Genomic DNA, 17,766 nt, shown 5'->3' on the forward strand with positions numbered 1-17,766 from the left:
AAATCTCAGTCTCTAAAATCTTTAGAAAAGAAACAGTTTTGCTCACAAGTTCAATATGGGACCTGCCATTGCTACAGTTAAGACAATCTTAGTGGAGAGTCTGCATAGCTAGAAGTTTTTTTTCCTTTGAAAGCTGTCTTTTTCTGAACCTAATTAGAAGTCCTTCTTGTACATTTATTCAAGTGTACCATTTATTGTAAGCCTTTCTACATTGCTTGGTCATTCTCCTGGTATTTTCTGATGTTTTCCTGGACTTATTAATCAGAAATGTATCGCCAAGATTTTGAACTTTTACTTATATTAATTCAATTTAACAGATAGGCAGCGCTTTCATATCTAAAGTATGTTCTTCTACACTGTAAGATGTCAAAACAGCATGGGTTTGGCTCTAGGAATTAAAAATCATATTAAAGTTTATTTGTTTCAGAATGGACTCTGTTTAAAAAACCACAAAGGCAATGGATTTAACTATAATTCTTAGAAATACTCATATTCATATTTTGTTATATAAAAGCCCAAGATTTTGTGTGCCCATGTATATATACCTCTTAGTTTATCAAACGTGAGGTCATTGTCCACCTGCTATGCATAACTGACATATTTTATAACACCTATCCGTGTGCTATTAAATGGTTACTTCCCCTTTAAAAAATTTTTAAGAACTAATGCTTGCTTTACAAACCCATACGCTAAAGTTTAATGATACAAAGAAGATTAACATGGCCCCTGCACAAGGGTGATGCGGACTTGTGAAATGTTCCCAAGTTTTAAAATAATAGCAAATAAAACCAACAACAAGAGCATGAAGATGGAAAGGTCTCATATATAGAAATAGCTGACATGTGAATTTTGACATCAAAGTGTTGATACCAAATGATAAACATCAGGCTGAGAGCTCAGAAAAGAAAGAGGGGGCAGGTAGGATAACCCTGACCCATTGGAACTCTCTGAAGGTCCTACTAAAATTTCTGCTTTTCATCCTGGTGTGCGGATCATTCCCTGTCCCACCTCTTCCATTCAAACCCTACAGTTCATCAGCCATGTGACACTTAGAGTCAGCTGCCATGAATATTCTCAGCTGGGACAGATCAGTGTCCAAAAATATTCAGCTTTCATAGTGAAGATAAAACATTTACACACCTGAAACCTACTTTTTTGGTCCTGATTTCTCTTTTCCATCCTTGCTAAGTCCTGCAAAGTTACTGCATTAATTGAAGCCAGTACCATGGATTACATATCTACACAGATGCAAGAGCCAAACCATCACCAACTTGATCCAAGACACTTTTGGGCTCACACTTGTCACGAAAACATTATGTAATACTTGAAGATTTATTTATGCAAAAAATTTTAATATCAACTAAAATGCAATTGTGTGTGTGTATGTGTGTGTTCTAATATGTATACTGTGTTCCCTCAAATGATGGCATTCTGCTAATACAGAGAGAAGTTCCAGACTTCTGTATTAATTATGATCCCATCCTACATGGCAATTTTTTATCTTAGGAATATTTTTTGTTCTTTGGCCATGGGGACCGTCAGAGAAACGAAAGTGAAAAGTGTCTTTTCAGGACAGCTGTATCAAAGTGCCATTTTCTCCACTCCAATTGTATGTAATGAAAGAAATTTCTCATCAAGTTGTTTCTCATTCTTTCTAAAACCTTGCAGAGACCTTGCTTGTCGCTGGTCTTGGACCTTCAAAACATCCCACTCTCTTAAGTGTGGCTGGAAAACTTGACAAGGAGTGAAAAGCATGCTGGGAGTATCAAAAGCCCTGCCACTGGCAAACATTCAACTGAACAAGTCAAACTGCACTACGTATCTTAGGATGCTTTAGCCCGGTCTGGAAATGAAATACCACTCTCCAACAGTGTCATTCAAGAACACAGTGCAGACTCAATGACAAATGAGCACAGGGAATATCAAATTTTAAAGAACTCAGTAAAACTCCCAAATATTGTAGATTAAGAAGCTTCCTCCTAGGGTATGTCCCATGAAAGTCTTCATTTACTAGGCAATTGGGATAGATGTGAGGACATCCTACCAGGACTCTAGGCAAGAGAAATACAGGAGAATGGGGAAATAGAAGGATCCAGAGGGTCCTAGAAACCTACAAGAAGAACATCTTGATGGGTGGATCCGGGCCCAGGAGGCTCTGCTCAAACTGTTGCACTAAACAAGGCCAATACAAGTAGTAAGCATCAACTACTCTAACTAGACATGAAAAAGACTATAAGGAAGTCTTCTGCCAGCAAATTAGAAATCTTAGAACTTTCTAGAAAGAATGTGCATATCAAATTGATTGAAAAGGTTTTTTCCCTAACAAAAGAGGATATAAAGAGTCTGAGTAGGTGTACGATAAGAAAAGACATTAAATTTGGAAGTCAGAATGTTTGCAGGGGCTAGGCATGTGGTTCCATTGACAGAGTACTTGCCGACACGAACAAAGTTCTAGATTTTGATCCCTAGTACACAAAAAATGCAGGCAAGATGGTGCATGGATGACTCTAGCTTGTGTCAAGTTGACACACAAACCAGCCAGTACAATATTTAAATGTCCACATATGTGTGAATGTTAGTACACCAAAGCCAAAGGTCTCTCTGGTATGGAAGATTATCATTTAGGGAGGAAGAGTGACAATGGGCAAGCTCTTTATTAATTCAAGGAGTCGAAAGAAATGCTTTAAAACCAAACAAGGGCATGAAAGCAGAAAAAGGACAGAGAAAGGGGAGAAAGCAGCCTAAGCAGGCAGGAACCATTACAGAAAGCCACAACTCAATGTCTGCTGCAATATAGATTGTGACAGGGAAGCTACATCTATGAATTCTCAACAGTATGGCTCCCTAAACAAAACCAGAACAACAGCACCAGTTGACATGCCTACATGGATGGAGGAAATCTCATGGGGCCCTACCAGTAGATGAAGGACTACATGCGATTAAAGACTGGTGAGAGAAGTAGCATTCATCTTTCCCAAGGATTAAGCCTGCAATTCATTATCCAGTATTATTTTAATTAAAAATAAAATAATTTAAAAAGTTAATTGAAAAATAACTGTGGTTTCTCAATAAATTAAGAGATTTCAAAAATGAAATAAAAATAAGTTGGAAAAAATTGCCTCAAAATAAATAGACAAATAAAAACAAAAGTAAATACCGCCCCACTAAGAAAAGTCAGGGCCCATCACATGAATTTCTAAGAAGGATAATGTTACCTTCTCGGGTGCAACTGGAAACAGAGGCAGGAGAATCTCTGGAAGCTTGAGAGCCAGTATTCTGGAAGGTCCTGCCTCAAAGAAGCAGAACATTAGAACACCTCCACGTGATATGCCTGGACTTTCAGTCACACACATATGCAAATATGCACACAATTCTTTTAAATGGCATATAGAAAAAATTCTTAATCGTTCCTAGGTTCTGGCGCAGAATTTCTCCCTAAGGCTTAAGTAGAAATAGAGCCCTCATTTTACTTCATGCCAAGAAAGAACGTTATAAAGTCATTATAATCCAAACCAAGAGACTCTAACATAATTATGAAAAAACACACAACCTAGTCAGTGTTCCATCTAACTTACATTTTAAAAAATGGCAAAAATGCAGTAATAAAACCTACAAATGGCACTTACAATCTGACTGATGACTGACCGATGAATTAAACTGTTTGGTCAAAATTTAAATTAGCCATCCTCATAAGTCATAGTAAAATAGAAAAATAAAGGAGAATTGCAGTTTGGGTTTTTGGAGGACTCAATTTGGGGCCCAGGTCATTTGAGCTATTGTCTAAAGACTTAGCAGCAAATATGCACAGTTCTACAGTCCAAACAATAATCAGAAGGGATAGAAAAGCTTGAGGGTCAGCTGTCACTTGGGAAGTTTTGTCACGACACACACAGGTTTGGATGAGCAAGAGCTGTGGCTTCAGTGGTCAGAGGTCTCAGACTGGACAATTCATATAGGACTAGGAAACTAGCGAGAAGGATATTCAACACTTAGAAACTAGAGGGAAGCCTCAAGCAATGAGGATCCAGAGAAGAAAAGAGAACAGAACTGTCAATTTCATCTTATTTTAAGATTCATCTTATTTTTTTATTATTTTATTCATATTACATCTAGATTGTTAGCCCTTCCCCTGTTTCCTCCCATTCTTCCCTCCCTCCCATTTCTCCCCTTCCCCCCTCCCCTATGTCTGTGATTGAGGGAGACCTCCTCCCCCTATATATGCTCTCAGAATATCAAGTCTCTTCTTGGTAACTTGCTATCCTTCCTCTGAGTGCCACCAGGTCTCCCCATGCGGGGGACATGGTCAGAAAAGGGGCACCAGAGTTCGTGTGAGAGTCAGATCTCACTCTCCACTCAACGGTGGAGAATATCATGTTCGTCGGCTAGGGTCCTGGAAACCTACAAGAAGAACTTTATGACAGGCAGATCTGGATCCTGGGGTCCTCCTCAAGCTAAGGCACCAGCCAAGGAGAATATAGGCAGTAAGCTTCGAACCCCTACCAAGATTCATCTTATTTTAAGATTTAAATACAAATTGGTCCTTCAAAAACCCAGAGACATGCAGAATATGGCATTTAAAAATGTTTGTATTACTTTAAATGTAGGGGACAGGCTAAATGGCCAATGTTCAGCCATCTTGTCAGAGCCTAGGTTCCTATTTCTCCAGCAGTCTGCCATTTACCAAAAACCAATTGACCCTGCCAGTGGCTTGGCAGTTAGACCAAAGATAAGATTTAGAGGGAGATACCCTGTTGTAGTTTAACAGTTAGATTAGATAAAGATAGCAAAATATTCAGTGTGGCAGAAGGTTGTGACCTGCTTGGAATTCCTCACATATTGAGATAGCCTACAGCTGGGTTGCCATAGCAATATGCTTCCCTGCCCTCTGCCTTATAAAAACTCCGTGAAATTTCTCAATAAATGGGATTTGATCAGAATCCAGACTTGTCCTCAGTTCTTTGTGTCTCCTGTCCCCCCCACTTGTCTGCCCCCCCCCACAAGTATCTATTGAAAACCCCAACGGAATGGAACAATTGGTACCCAACGTTATAGAGAGTTTTGGGTGACTATTCATGTAGAAACTGTCTCTGTCATCTTTTCATTTCGAAAGCTACTAATCTGCACTCCCGCCATACTCAGATAATTAAGTTTATTCCTTCTAAAGACTCTGAGGGAGTTGAAGACCAGGTAGCTTAGTTTTACAATGAGGCTTAATTATTTAGGGGTTAAGATGTTTTTAGGTCTAGATAGGTGTTCTAAGTTGATAATGACAATATGTGATGGAGATTGATTTACATTCAGAAATTTAGATGCACCAAGATAGGAAAGATGTCTTCTTCAAGGCTGTCAAAAACAAATAGGCAAAACACTAAGAATGTAACATTTATAAAATTCCTAATTGTGTCATGGTTCTTCTTGCTATAGGTAATCTATTGTACATATGTGCAATAATATAAATGTATATGTAATAAATAAATAAATAATTTTTTTAAATTAAAAATTAAAAAGAAAACCAAACTGTCAATTTCATCTTATTTTAAGATTTAAATCCAAAGTGGAACTGAGACCATACAGGAGGCCCCTTCAGTCCAATGACAGAGAAGATGGAAGCCAGCAAGAACATTGTATCTAATTTGGTGTTCATTGCAAAGTCAGAGCTTTGTAGGCAGGGGTTAATTTATAATTGTATTAGGACAAAGCATGACTAGTTCCTTATGTATTTGTATACATAGTAACTCCTAAATGATTTAAAGGAATATATTTATTAGAGAATAAAGACATAAAGTAATAATCTTTTTTGTCTTCCACACATTCCACTGACACATTTTTGCTAACCTCAATACATAAAATGTCTATACTCAAATGGAGAAGTAATATTCAAAGTATAAAATGGTACAAGTAATGAGAAGTGTCCGTCAGTAGAAGAATGGATAAAGAAACTGTGGTACATTTACACTATGGAATACTACCCAGCTATTAAAAACAAGGAATTCCCGAAATTTGTGGACAAATGGATTGAGTGAGTTAACCCAGAAGCAGAAAGAATCAAATGGTATATACTCACTTATATCTGCATACTAGCCCAAGGGGCATGTCCCACGAAAGCCTTCACTTACCAGGAAACTGGGACAGAGGGGAAGGCATCCTATTGGGACTGTAGATGAGAGAAGCATGGGAGAATAGCAAAGTAGAAGGATCCAGAGGGTCCTAGAAACCTACAAGTAGAACATTATGATAGACAGATTTGGGCCCAGGGGTCCTGCTCAAACTAAGGCACCAGCCAAGGACAATACAGGCAGTAAACTTTAAACCCCTACCCAGATCTAGCCAATGGTCAGAATATTCTCCACAGTTGAGTGGAGAGTGGGATATGACTTTCTCACGTACTCTGGTGCCTCACATTTGACCATGTCCCCTGGAGGGGAAGACCTGGTGGCACTCAGAGAGAGGACAGCAGGTTGCCAAGAAGAGACTTGATACCCTATGAGCATATACAGGGGGAGGTAATCCCCCTCAGGAACAGTCATAGGGGAGAGGAATAAGGGGAAAATGGGGGGGGGGAGGAAGAATGGGAGGATACAAGGGATGGGATAAACATTGAGATGTAACAAGAATAAATTAATAAAAAAAATTGAAAAAAAAGAGAAAGGATACAATTAAACAAGAATTTGATTTTTTTTCCAAAAAATCCTTTCTTACACTTTTTGTTAAGGGACTAAAACTTATTTTCACTATATGCTCAAGAGACTAAGGCTTGTCCTTTCCTAATCCACTACACCACAGCCAAATGCGGAGGAAGATGGATGTGGACTGCATTTGCACAGGACACCACAGATTTAGGATTGTAAATTTATAATCTGGACACTTAGAATGATTTGGTTAAGCAAGCATCCATGACCAAAAAAATAAAACATATATTTTTATTTCTGCCCTCAAAAGATACTGTTTCAATCTGAAGTGTTAGTTAACCTTCTCTAACCCTGAGAACATGCTTGTAATAAGGGACATGGAAAGATACCCAGCTGCAGACAGTGTTTCACAACACAAGTAAAAATTCATAAATGATGCTATGACCTACAAGAGGGAATGTTAGGTCACTTGTGGGTTTTTTTGTTTTTTGTTTTTTTTTTTTTTTTTGCAAATGTGTAATTACACATGATAAAACAAAATTATCTGCCTCAAACTTGGGACAGATGTTTGAGCATCTTTATTTGTTCTTCTACAAAATAATAGTAATAATACCGTCAAATACTTGCACATTATCTAGCCGACAGTAGTGGATGCATGTTGCCCCAGAGCTGCCACGAATCTTACTCATTTTTAATTTTTTTTATTAATTTATTCAGATTACATTATTCTTTTGGAAGCTTTCAGTCACATGTTAAAGCCAGGCACCTAGCCCAGCAGATAGCAATGCTGGTCATCACAAGTGACCACACACGCTCAGATCTTTACCAGAAAGTCCCTTTGCTGAGTTCTGCGTCTCAAAGGGAGCCCAGGTTTATCCAGTGGGCAGGTCCGCACCCGCTATCATCATGCCTCTGACACAGAAAGTTACTTCTATTTTTTTGTGCCCACTAAGTGTTGGAAGAGAAATTCAGAGAGCTTGTCTAAATCCAAACAATGTTATTGGGAGAGATTCATGACCAAAAAAAAAAAGTATTATTTATGCTCAAACTGTTGAAACAATCCCAGAACACAGGAAAGTGAGTTGCATTCACTTCACTGGAACCCTTTTCTGTGTTTTCCCCTCAGTCCTGTATCATCTAGCAGCATAGGTCTGAGGCACGCTTCTCTGTGTTACTTATTGAAACGGAAACCTGCAAAGCAGTCATAGAGCTTCCAACCTTCATCAATCTTTAAATTTAATAAACTTTCTCAGCCCCTTTTCCATTGCTAGAATAACAACACATGATTGAAATGCACTAAATGAGCTGTGATGAGCAACATCATCTCTGCTGACTAGCGAAGAGTCCAGGAGCAGGAGAGTCCAGCAGAACGTGCAGGGGAGTTAGTGAGAAGCCCAGTCCTACAGCCCAACATCAATACCCTCCACCTTCCCTCAGTATACGAGACCTGTAAGTCATCCATGTCCACCAGGCCTGCACATTGACGGCATGATGGCCCTGAATCTCTTGCTGTTTGCATTTTAATATCCCCTGTAGACATAAGGAGTATAAGAAAAGTTAACTATCCCCATTTGGTATTCACAAAGCAGAATGCAAATATTATTAATTCCAGCCTCTCTGAGGTAACGCACCTACATTGGAACTCACAATTGTTTTCAACCGCCTTCTTATTTTCCTGCTTTACGTGGAGCATTCAGACTTAGCAAGGCATGGTTCTAGAGGTGAAACACGCAATTACTAAGTACACAGAAATGACCACTTCTAAATCGTGACAGTTAGAAAGAGTCATCTTCTAAGCCTCTGCCTCTTGCCAGTCAGGGAAAGGAAAGGATTTATCAAGAAAAGAGTTCAAAATTGTGTTGCTCTGATCATTTCAAATCATCTCAAGTGGACTTCTACCTCCCCACCACCACCCAGGACTGCAGTGTTGGCAAATGCAGAGTCCATGCTCGTCTCTTCACCCATGGCCTACACTAACCAGATGATGAGTCCTCTGGGCCACCATGCCATTCAACATTGGGTTTTTTTTTTTTCATTTATATTCAAGAATTTTTATTAATAAAATACACAGGTTTCTACACATAACTGAAAATTTTTATTTAAAATTTCATTTACATTTTACATTTAGAAGAACTTTTATAAACCCATCACTGTTACTACATAAATATTTCAAAGCTTGGTCTTTATTAAATGTAGGTCATTAACAGTATTAATTGTATTATAAACGAAAGATAGAAAAACCACCAGTTCGTGGGCTGATTTTGTTGTTGCTGTTGTTGTTGTCTAAATAGATTCAAAAAGCTTTCAGTTTCTGATGAGCAGTTTGTTGTTTTATATCACATAGGTCATCTCACTATTTGGTATTTTTGCACTGCCGCCCCTAATTCACTGTAACTCACAGACAGGGGAATCAGGATGCTAATCCAGGAAGGACATGTGTCAAGTGCCGCCTAGCTCCTTGTCTGGTTGCCTAGTCCCAGGGACTGTCTTGAGGAAGTCTTAGACCTAGTGACCTTGGATGTTTTAGTCATCTTTACAGGCTTTACATTGTGGAACATAATACAACCCTCCACACGCTTCAGGAGTTGGCTATACTCATGCCTGTGTGTCTGCTTCCAAGCCAGCCTCAACCGTCTCTTAGGTTTATACTCAACAACCCTTTCACAACTGATAATTAAAAGTAGGAAAGGAAATTCCTCCGGATGAACTATACATTGGTCATTCAGAATTGATATTTCAAATTACTGGGTATGAATTTCCTTCTTTGGATTGTTTTGACCACAAAAGTTGCTGTCCATTTTCTTTTTTGTATGTTTCTACACTTTTCAATTAAAATATGAATTCTTTCTTAGCTTTGAGTTTATTTGAGGCGTATTTTTTTTTCCTCCCAGCAAAACTGAGTTGGCTTTTTTGTTTGTTTGTTTTGTTTTTTGTTTTTTGTTTTTCGAGACAGGGTTTCTCTGGGTAGCCTTGGCTGTCCTGGACTCACATTGTAGACCAGGCTGGCCTCAAACTCACAGCGATCTGCCTGCCTCTGTCTCCAGAGTACTGGGATTAAAGGCGTGCGCCACCACACCTGGCCCTGAGTTGGCTTATTTTTAACACTTGGTTTCTCAGATCTCAAATCAAGACAAGGCATCTCAGGAGCGTTCCTAGTTGTCAGTGTTCTCACCTTATTTATCTAAACCTAGATAAATAAGTGGTACAAGGGAACATTTTATTAGGCTATTTTATTAGGGTTATATTTAACCATATTAAAAACACTTATATGTAAAAATAGATCTATTAATGAGACTTCATTTAATTTACAGGGATCCTAGTCAGTTGTTTGCAAGAGCTATTCTTTTGTTGTTGTTGTTGTTGTTGTTTTTGTTTTTGTTTTTTGTTTTTTGTTTTTCGAGACAGAGTCTCTCTGTGTTAGCCTTGGCTGTCCTGGGCTAGCTTTGTAGACCAGGCTGGCCTCGAACTCACAGCCATCTGCCTGCCTCTGCCTCCCAAGTGCTGGAATTAAAGGCATGCACCACCACACCCGGCTGAGCTATTGTTTTAAGATGTAAAAATATCAACATTGTTCTTTAAGGAAAGAAAAGAGCTATGCCTTGCCACTAAGTCATAGTGACCCTTGCTCTTGGGAGAAGGCCTGGGGAAGCGCTTCCTTCTTCTGCCTGGAGACAAACTAGAGGATGAGGAATGTTTGTGGTTGGACTAGATGGTTTGAAGAACCTCAAGTGAAAACTTGTGAGACAGTTAAGCTAGCACCTCACATGACCAGAGGCCTGAGGAGAACATGCAGCTTTCCAAAGGCATGTGACCCATGGCTCCACATTGTGCTTGGAGCAAAGTCTTCACAACTGACTGAGTCTTTCTTCTGCTTGGCTATCCATCCATATCTTTGGCAAATCTTTCCCTGATGGAAATGATTTCTTTGACAAAATACACATAACAGAAAAAAAACATTGAAAGAAGATTATTTCAGCAGCCAATGATTCTGAATTCACAGATAGTAAAAACAGATAATCTTTCTCCCATAACCCTCTCTGAAAGGGCCTCACAGACACACCCAAAAGTATGCCACTCTCGGGTCTGGGCCCTGGGGTCCTCCTCAAACTATGGCACCAGCCAAGGAAAATATAGGCTGTAAACTTCGAACCCCTACCCAGACTAGCCGATGGACAGGACATTCTCCACCGTTAAGTGGAGAAGGAGATCTGACTTTCACACAAACTCTGGTGCCCCATATTTGACCATGTCCCTTGGATGGGGACGCCTGGTGGCACTCAGAGGAAGGATAATAGGTCACCAAGAAGAGACTCGATACCCTATGAGCATATACAGAGGGAGGAGGTCTCCCTCAGTCACAGACATAGGGGAGGGGAATGGGGGGGGAGGAAGCAGGAGGAAGGGAGGAATGGGAGGATACAAGGGATGGGCTAACAACTGAGATGTAATATGAATAAATTAATAATAAAAAAGGAAAAAAAAGTATGCCACTCTCTATGAGTTCCTTCTAAATTCAGTCACATTGCTACCCAAGATCACCTATCACAGTCTTGGTCCAAATTTTGTTATGATTTATGGTGTTGAGGGTTTGTTTATTCTTCCCATTTGGAAAAAGGCAAAAGTTATGCTATGGCACATTTGTGTGCTACTTATAAAATGATATAGTTATTCATTCAGACATAGGGCATTGTATAACAACCACGCTGAGTGTTCTCACATTCATTGATTATTTCAGTAGCCAAGGACAGGTGATTTTCATTCCTACAATTGCTAAATATTGTAGGAACCTAAATGTGAAAGTAAATCAAAGGTGACCTAACTCTGGTGGCAGGCAGTGGGGACAGGGAAGTGGTGAGGTGTTCGGGGGTGGGAGTGGTCAGAAGAATGCAACGGAAGGCCATCTATAGATGTGTGGAACATTAGAACCTTTTGAGGAGACAGATCTGATATGTGGCACTCAAATGCTAAAGCCTTTTAGTAAAAATTAATCATACAAAATACGTACTGCCAAAGCTCCTCTAAGCTGTGGACAAAGTACCCAAGAGAACAATTTAAATGATCAAAATTTTTATTTTGGCTCATGGTTTTGGAACTTTCAGACTAAGATCAGCCTGTTCTACTGCTTGGCTTATGTTGGGGCAGAGCAAAAGGCCGCTGAGCTCAGGGGAGCCCAGAAGAAGGCAGAGAAGAGGTCAAGGACAGACAGACTCTCATGAGGCACACACTAATGACCTGCTTTCTCTAATATAGCCTCAGCTACCCCAGTCTCTGCCACCTTCCACAAGGCCATTTAGTTATGAATGTGTCAGTGGGTTAATCTAGTAAGAGATCCCTCATATCCAGTTATTTCTAGAAAGTCCACCCCTCAACGGTGTCACCATATGGGGATGGAACCTTTAATGCATGAATTTTTGTGGTCATTTGTATCTATACTCTAGCAACCCTGTGACAAATGCTCTGGTATCTCACTGAGGTCACTAAATAAATCTATGACTACATGTTGGATTTTAGAACTCACGTACTCTCAGCCTGCATTCCTGTCAGGAAGTGGTAAAGAGCTTAAGAATTGGATCCTATTGGGAAAAGTTATATCATCATCATTGTCATCATCATCATCGTCATCATCATCATTGTCATCATCGGGTGCCTTAATGGGAATGCCAGGTTCTGACTCACACCTCTGTTAGTCTTCCTTCCAGGATGCCATGACAAAATCATATTTGCTGTCCGGTATGTTGACCACCATGATGTGTTTCATTTAGAAAGACCCCAAATCAACAGAGCTAAAGAAACTTATCCTCTTTTTAAGCTGTTTATGTCAGGTATTTTGTCACAGATATGAAAACTATGAGCTCATGAAAGATGATATGACTTCAGCACTTTAGTCATGTGGAAACTGTGTATAATGAGTAACTTGCTAAAGGTTCTTTGGATAACAAGTGGGAGAGTCAAGATTGAGATGTAGGGAGCCAAATTTAAGGGGCACAAACACACCAGTAATAGGGTGTATCATGTACCAAACTATCTATAAGCCATACAACTCATGAAATCAGTCTGTTATTATTTATACTCACAGAGAGTAAAAATATACCATCCTTCTCTCTTAACCCTCTCTGAAAGGCCCCCAGACACACCCACAAGTATGCCACTATCTATGAGTTCATTCTACATCCAGTCAAATTAGCAGGAAAGACCACCGATCACAGTCTTGATTTTAATTTTCTCATAATTTATGGTGCTGCTAGTTTGTTTGATCCTCCCATTAGAATAAAACATTAAGTGTCATAGCCAAAAATATATACATATATATAGTCAAATATCTGTGTATTACATATAAAATTATATAGTTAGTCATTCATACATAGGATAAAGAGATCAAGTGTTGGCATGGTAAAAAGTGTTAAGTAACTTTAAGTAGGTTTGTGCATTTCAAGGTACCAATTTTTTTTTGATAGGTACACACACCAACTTGTGAGTCACCTATATGGTGATAATTCATGGTCACTATTAATATTTATACAGCAACTGATTTTAATATCTGCTGGCATAAAATACCATGAAGGCAATATGGAATACACTAGTAAAGTTGCTGGGGGGAAATAACAGAAAAGAAAATGAAGTCAAGGAAAAATAGCAAGGGCTCTGTTCTTACATAGGTATATTGCAAAGCAAATGCCTCACTTCCTTGGAGTACGCACAAGCTCCATTTCAGATGACAACAGCGCCCTCTGGTGAAGAGCATGCATACTTTACAACTTTCTCCAGACCACTATGGGTGATATGCTTCATGTGCAAAGAGGTACATTTAGGAGTAGACAGAGCAGTGTGCTACCACACAGCCCTGATGATAGGCAGCAACTATACATTGCAGAAGGCCATAAGGAAGGATCTTAGATGACCTAACCATAATAAGTGATTAAAAGTGGAGGCCAACTTGCTTAACTAGACTTGGATGTTTACTGTTTCTGGTTTTATGTTGAGGTCCTTGATCCATTTGGATTTGAGTTTTGGGCAGGATCATAAATATAGACCTATTTGCATTCTCATGCATGCAGACATCTAGTTAGACCAAGGACATTTTTTGGTTTGTTTGTTTGTTTGTTTGTCTGTTGTTTTTTGTTTTGGTTTTTGTTTTTGTTTTTTGAGATGCTTCCTTTTGGTTTCAGCTTCTGTGTCAAAAATCAAGTGTTCATAGTGTGTGGGTTTATCTCTGGGTCTTTAATTCAATTCCACTGATCAACCTGTCTGTCTTCATGTTAGTACCATGAGGTTGTTATTACTAATGCTTGGTAGTACAAGTTGAAATTGGGGGTGGTGATACCTCCAGATGTTCTTTTATTATATAAGATTGTTTTTACTATCCTGGATTTTTTTCCATATGAAGTTGAGAATTGCTTAAATTCTACTTCTATAAACAAGCAAGAGTGGGCATATTTGAGTTAATCAAATTAGGTGTAGAGACTGCTACTTCAAAAGAAAAATGATCTCAGAGAAATATCTACAATGTACTATATATTACCGAAATACTTCTTGTGTGTGTGTGTGTTTTATTTTTTTTATTAATTTATTCTTGTTATATCTCAATGGTTATCCCATCCCTTGTATCCTCCCATTCTTCCCTCCCTCCCCCCCCCCCATTTTCCCATTATTCCCCTCCCCTATGACTGTTCCTGAGGGGGATTACCTCCCCCTGTACATGCTCATAGGGTATCAAGTCTCTTCTTGGCAACCTGCTATCCTTCCTCTGAGTGCCACCAGGTCTCCCCCTCCAGGGGACATGGTCAAATGTGAGGCACCAGAGTACGTGAGAATGGATTGAGCTACCGAAATACTTTTTATTTTCACATATACATTTTAAGTTTTTCAGTGGTCTGAAACACACGAATATGTCCATGTAACTTCCTTCTTTGCTTGTGTAAGATCTTAACCCATGTGTCCCACTCTCAGTCATGTTTTTCACTGTTCATGTTACTCAGAAACACAATGGACCACCGAGCACAGTCATGTGATTCACGGCATCCATCATCTTGTGATATATGACATAGACTTTGTAGGGTATTTTTTCCTAGCCAATGAAAACATCATAGCCATCATGAATTTCTACCTGTTTGATTTTTCCCCATTGCTATAATCATAACACCATGAAATGATGCTCACAGCAAATGCTTCCTAATAGGAGTGGGATAAATGACCCTACTGTGGTTATTACAGACAGCTAGAGTCTTGATTACTCACTATATGAAGTAGCTATTGTTTTTCCTTTCTTTAACTCTGGTTTGGTTTTCTAGTGACCCTAATCCATTTCATGTGGCCAAAGTGACAATGTAGCCATCTCAGTTTTAACAGGTCTAGTCATTTTATTTCCCAACTTTATGTCTCAGACAAAGATCTTATCAGCCTAAGACCTCTGGTTTTTTTTAAATATATCTTCACTTGTAGTTCAGCCACTGTGCTGTCAGAAGCCCAAGGTACTTTGATATTCCAGCCCAGCTGAACCTCCAGCCAGGTATCCAGGATGAGATGTCAGGTCTGAGTGACACAGCTTGTGTATTGTACATAACTGAATCATCACATGACTTCAAATCCAGCCAACCTCATGAGGAGCTGATGAGCTTCCCAGCTAATTCCAAGAAAAAGAAAAACTTTGCTGTGGAGAATAGGTAGTTTATTACAACAATAGCAAATTTGCAAACCTATGCCCTTTCATCCCTGTGCTGGGTACCATAAAGAACACCACGTGAGCGTTAAAAGATCAATAGACAGACTATCCGGTGGACGAGAAAGGAAAGCCATTTATATAAACATTTCCTTGTAAGTTGATGGGCACCACAAAGAACCAATGAGAACTTAGGAATTTAGAGGAAGGATGTATTCAAAAGAAAACTTGGGAAGAATGTATTAGGTAGGTGAGTTGATGGATCATGTCTCTAAATAGAGTTTAACAATTAGAAGTGAAGGGATTGATGCTGGAGTCAGCAGAGATGATAGCGACTGTGCGGGTGCCTACTCATCTAACAGAAGAGATGTGGTTTGGCAGGAGCAGGCCTGTACGAAGGAAAGGGAAAGCCAGAGAGAAGTACTGGAAATGGGCCAGGAAGCCATGCTACAGCTGGATCCCTTCAGAGTCACAACTAAACCACAGTCTCTTTAATACCCACTGTATATGCCATGCTCACTGTAAACATTGCTTAAGCAGCATAAGTAGACGTTCGTGATTATAAGGGGTAAATGAAGTCATTCTTTAGTCCTCTTTGCAGATACTCTCATTGTCAAAGCTTTCTCCTTCTAGTTCACTGAGTACAGTGGATTATGGACAACACACCCAGAATTATTCTACTCATTCATTCACTGGAATCGGTTTTGTGGCTATCGACCTACTGTGTTAAGAGTCTGTGAAGACAGATATTTAGTATTTACACAGGATTTATCATATAAAAATACCATCTCATTGGTAGATACCTTAGTGGGAAACTATTACATTGGTTTCCAATTTGGAAACAGCTCTTGGGTAAATGAACACCACGTGGGCATTTAACCAGCTTGCTTGGTATGATGCCGTTGCCTACAACACGAGACATGTTCTTTGTGTGTGACTAAGGGGGAAATTGTTCAGATGCATAGTTCTAAGATCAGCCAGCTGGCTGCTTGGGATGCTTGGGATTCTGTTGAGGATAGTGTGTCATGTGAGGAGTATGGGATGGAGCAGACACATTACACCATAAGCCAGGAGACAACGAAACTGGAGTTCAATGGTTTCCTTTGAGGCTACAACCCCAATAGCCCCTGTGGCCTCACTTCTTAAGTTTGCAAAGTATCTCAGGATCCTTCTGGTGAACAAAGCCTTTATCACACAGACAGTTTTAGACCCACATATAATCAACAGAAGCTACACTAGAAAAGTGTGTATAAAAGAGTCAAGAAATATTTCTATGGTTTGCCATGAATTCAGTCGAGGTTGCTCTGAATGATGCTGCATAGCTCATATTTCGGAGTAGAATCTATTCTGGAAATACAGAAGAAAATATTGTTTTGATGTGTTCATGGTCATGTAAAACCAAAAATTATACAGGAGTCTCTTTTGGCTTTGTGGGGTTGAAATCTTTCAGGCAAAAACGTGGCTCTTTTTCTCTGCCCCCAACTTCTTGATTGATTATTTATTTAATGTGAAATTACAGCATGTCCAACTTTATAAATACAACTAATCCTTTTTGGAACAAAGATGACATTTTGTACAAAAGTGAATGGAAAGATGAAAGAAATGAACATTATTTCAGCCACTTAAGTATAGCTATACAAACAGGGCCAGGAGTAGTGGTTCACACCAGCCATTCTAGCACTGCAAGGAGGAAGGAGGATCAAGAGCCCAAGCTCGTCAGCAGCTCCATAATAAGTTCAATGTCATGCCAGCCTGGGTTATATGAGATCCTAATTTAACAAGTGAGCTGTGATAATGGATAAAGTATAATTCTACAAAACAGAGGAGAGGGGCTGGAAAGATGACTCAGTAAGTAAAAGCAGATTTCCCCAAGCCTAATCGCCAGGACCCCATGGCAGAATGAGAGAGTTTGCTCCTGCAAGTTGTCCTCTGACTTTCACCTGTGCACCACTGCATACATGCATGTGCATGTAAACACACACATACACAGAGAGAGAGAGAGAGAGAGAGAGAGAGAGAGAGAGAGAGAGAGAGAGAGACAGAGAGAGAGAAAGAGAGAGAGAGAGAGAGGTAATCTAAAAGTTAAAACAAAATGCAACATAGAATTAAATAACACAAAAATGATTGAACCAAACTCTTATTTACCTTCCCAAATAGATGCACATGGTAGTATAATTAATAATATAAAAACTACATATTTATTCAAGAATAAATCAAAAAGTGTATACTTACTTTCCCATGTCATATAAAGAAGTAAATGGGATTTCAAGAACTGCTTGACTAGAGAAAGAGTGATTGATGATTTGAGGAAGGAGTGTTGCCTGCAGAGTGCTCATAGGAGGACAGTGAGAGGCCCTGAGAGTAACTACTGAGCAGAGCGCAGTGGATGTTCCTGTTAAATTGCACAGATAACAGCACGTTACAACTTGGACTTCATTGAAGATGTGATGGGCGTCAGAGAGAAATGAATAATGCAGTGAA

General features: G+C 39.4%; 1 non-coding gene across 1 annotated transcript; it reads left to right on the top strand.

Annotated features, from left to right (window-relative positions):
* The first annotated feature begins 667 nt into the window (after nucleotides 1–667).
* LOC127205450 (U6 spliceosomal RNA) lies at nucleotides 668–769 on the top strand. Its single transcript, XR_007832658.1, has one exon. It is a non-coding gene; the product is annotated as a U6 spliceosomal RNA (small nuclear RNA).
* Nucleotides 770–17,766: the final 16,997 nt, after the last annotated feature.

The sequence above is a fragment of the Acomys russatus genome, chromosome 21 (genome assembly GCF_903995435.1).
Source record: "Acomys russatus chromosome 21, mAcoRus1.1, whole genome shotgun sequence".
NCBI classification, from domain to species: domain Eukaryota; kingdom Metazoa; phylum Chordata; class Mammalia; order Rodentia; family Muridae; genus Acomys; species Acomys russatus.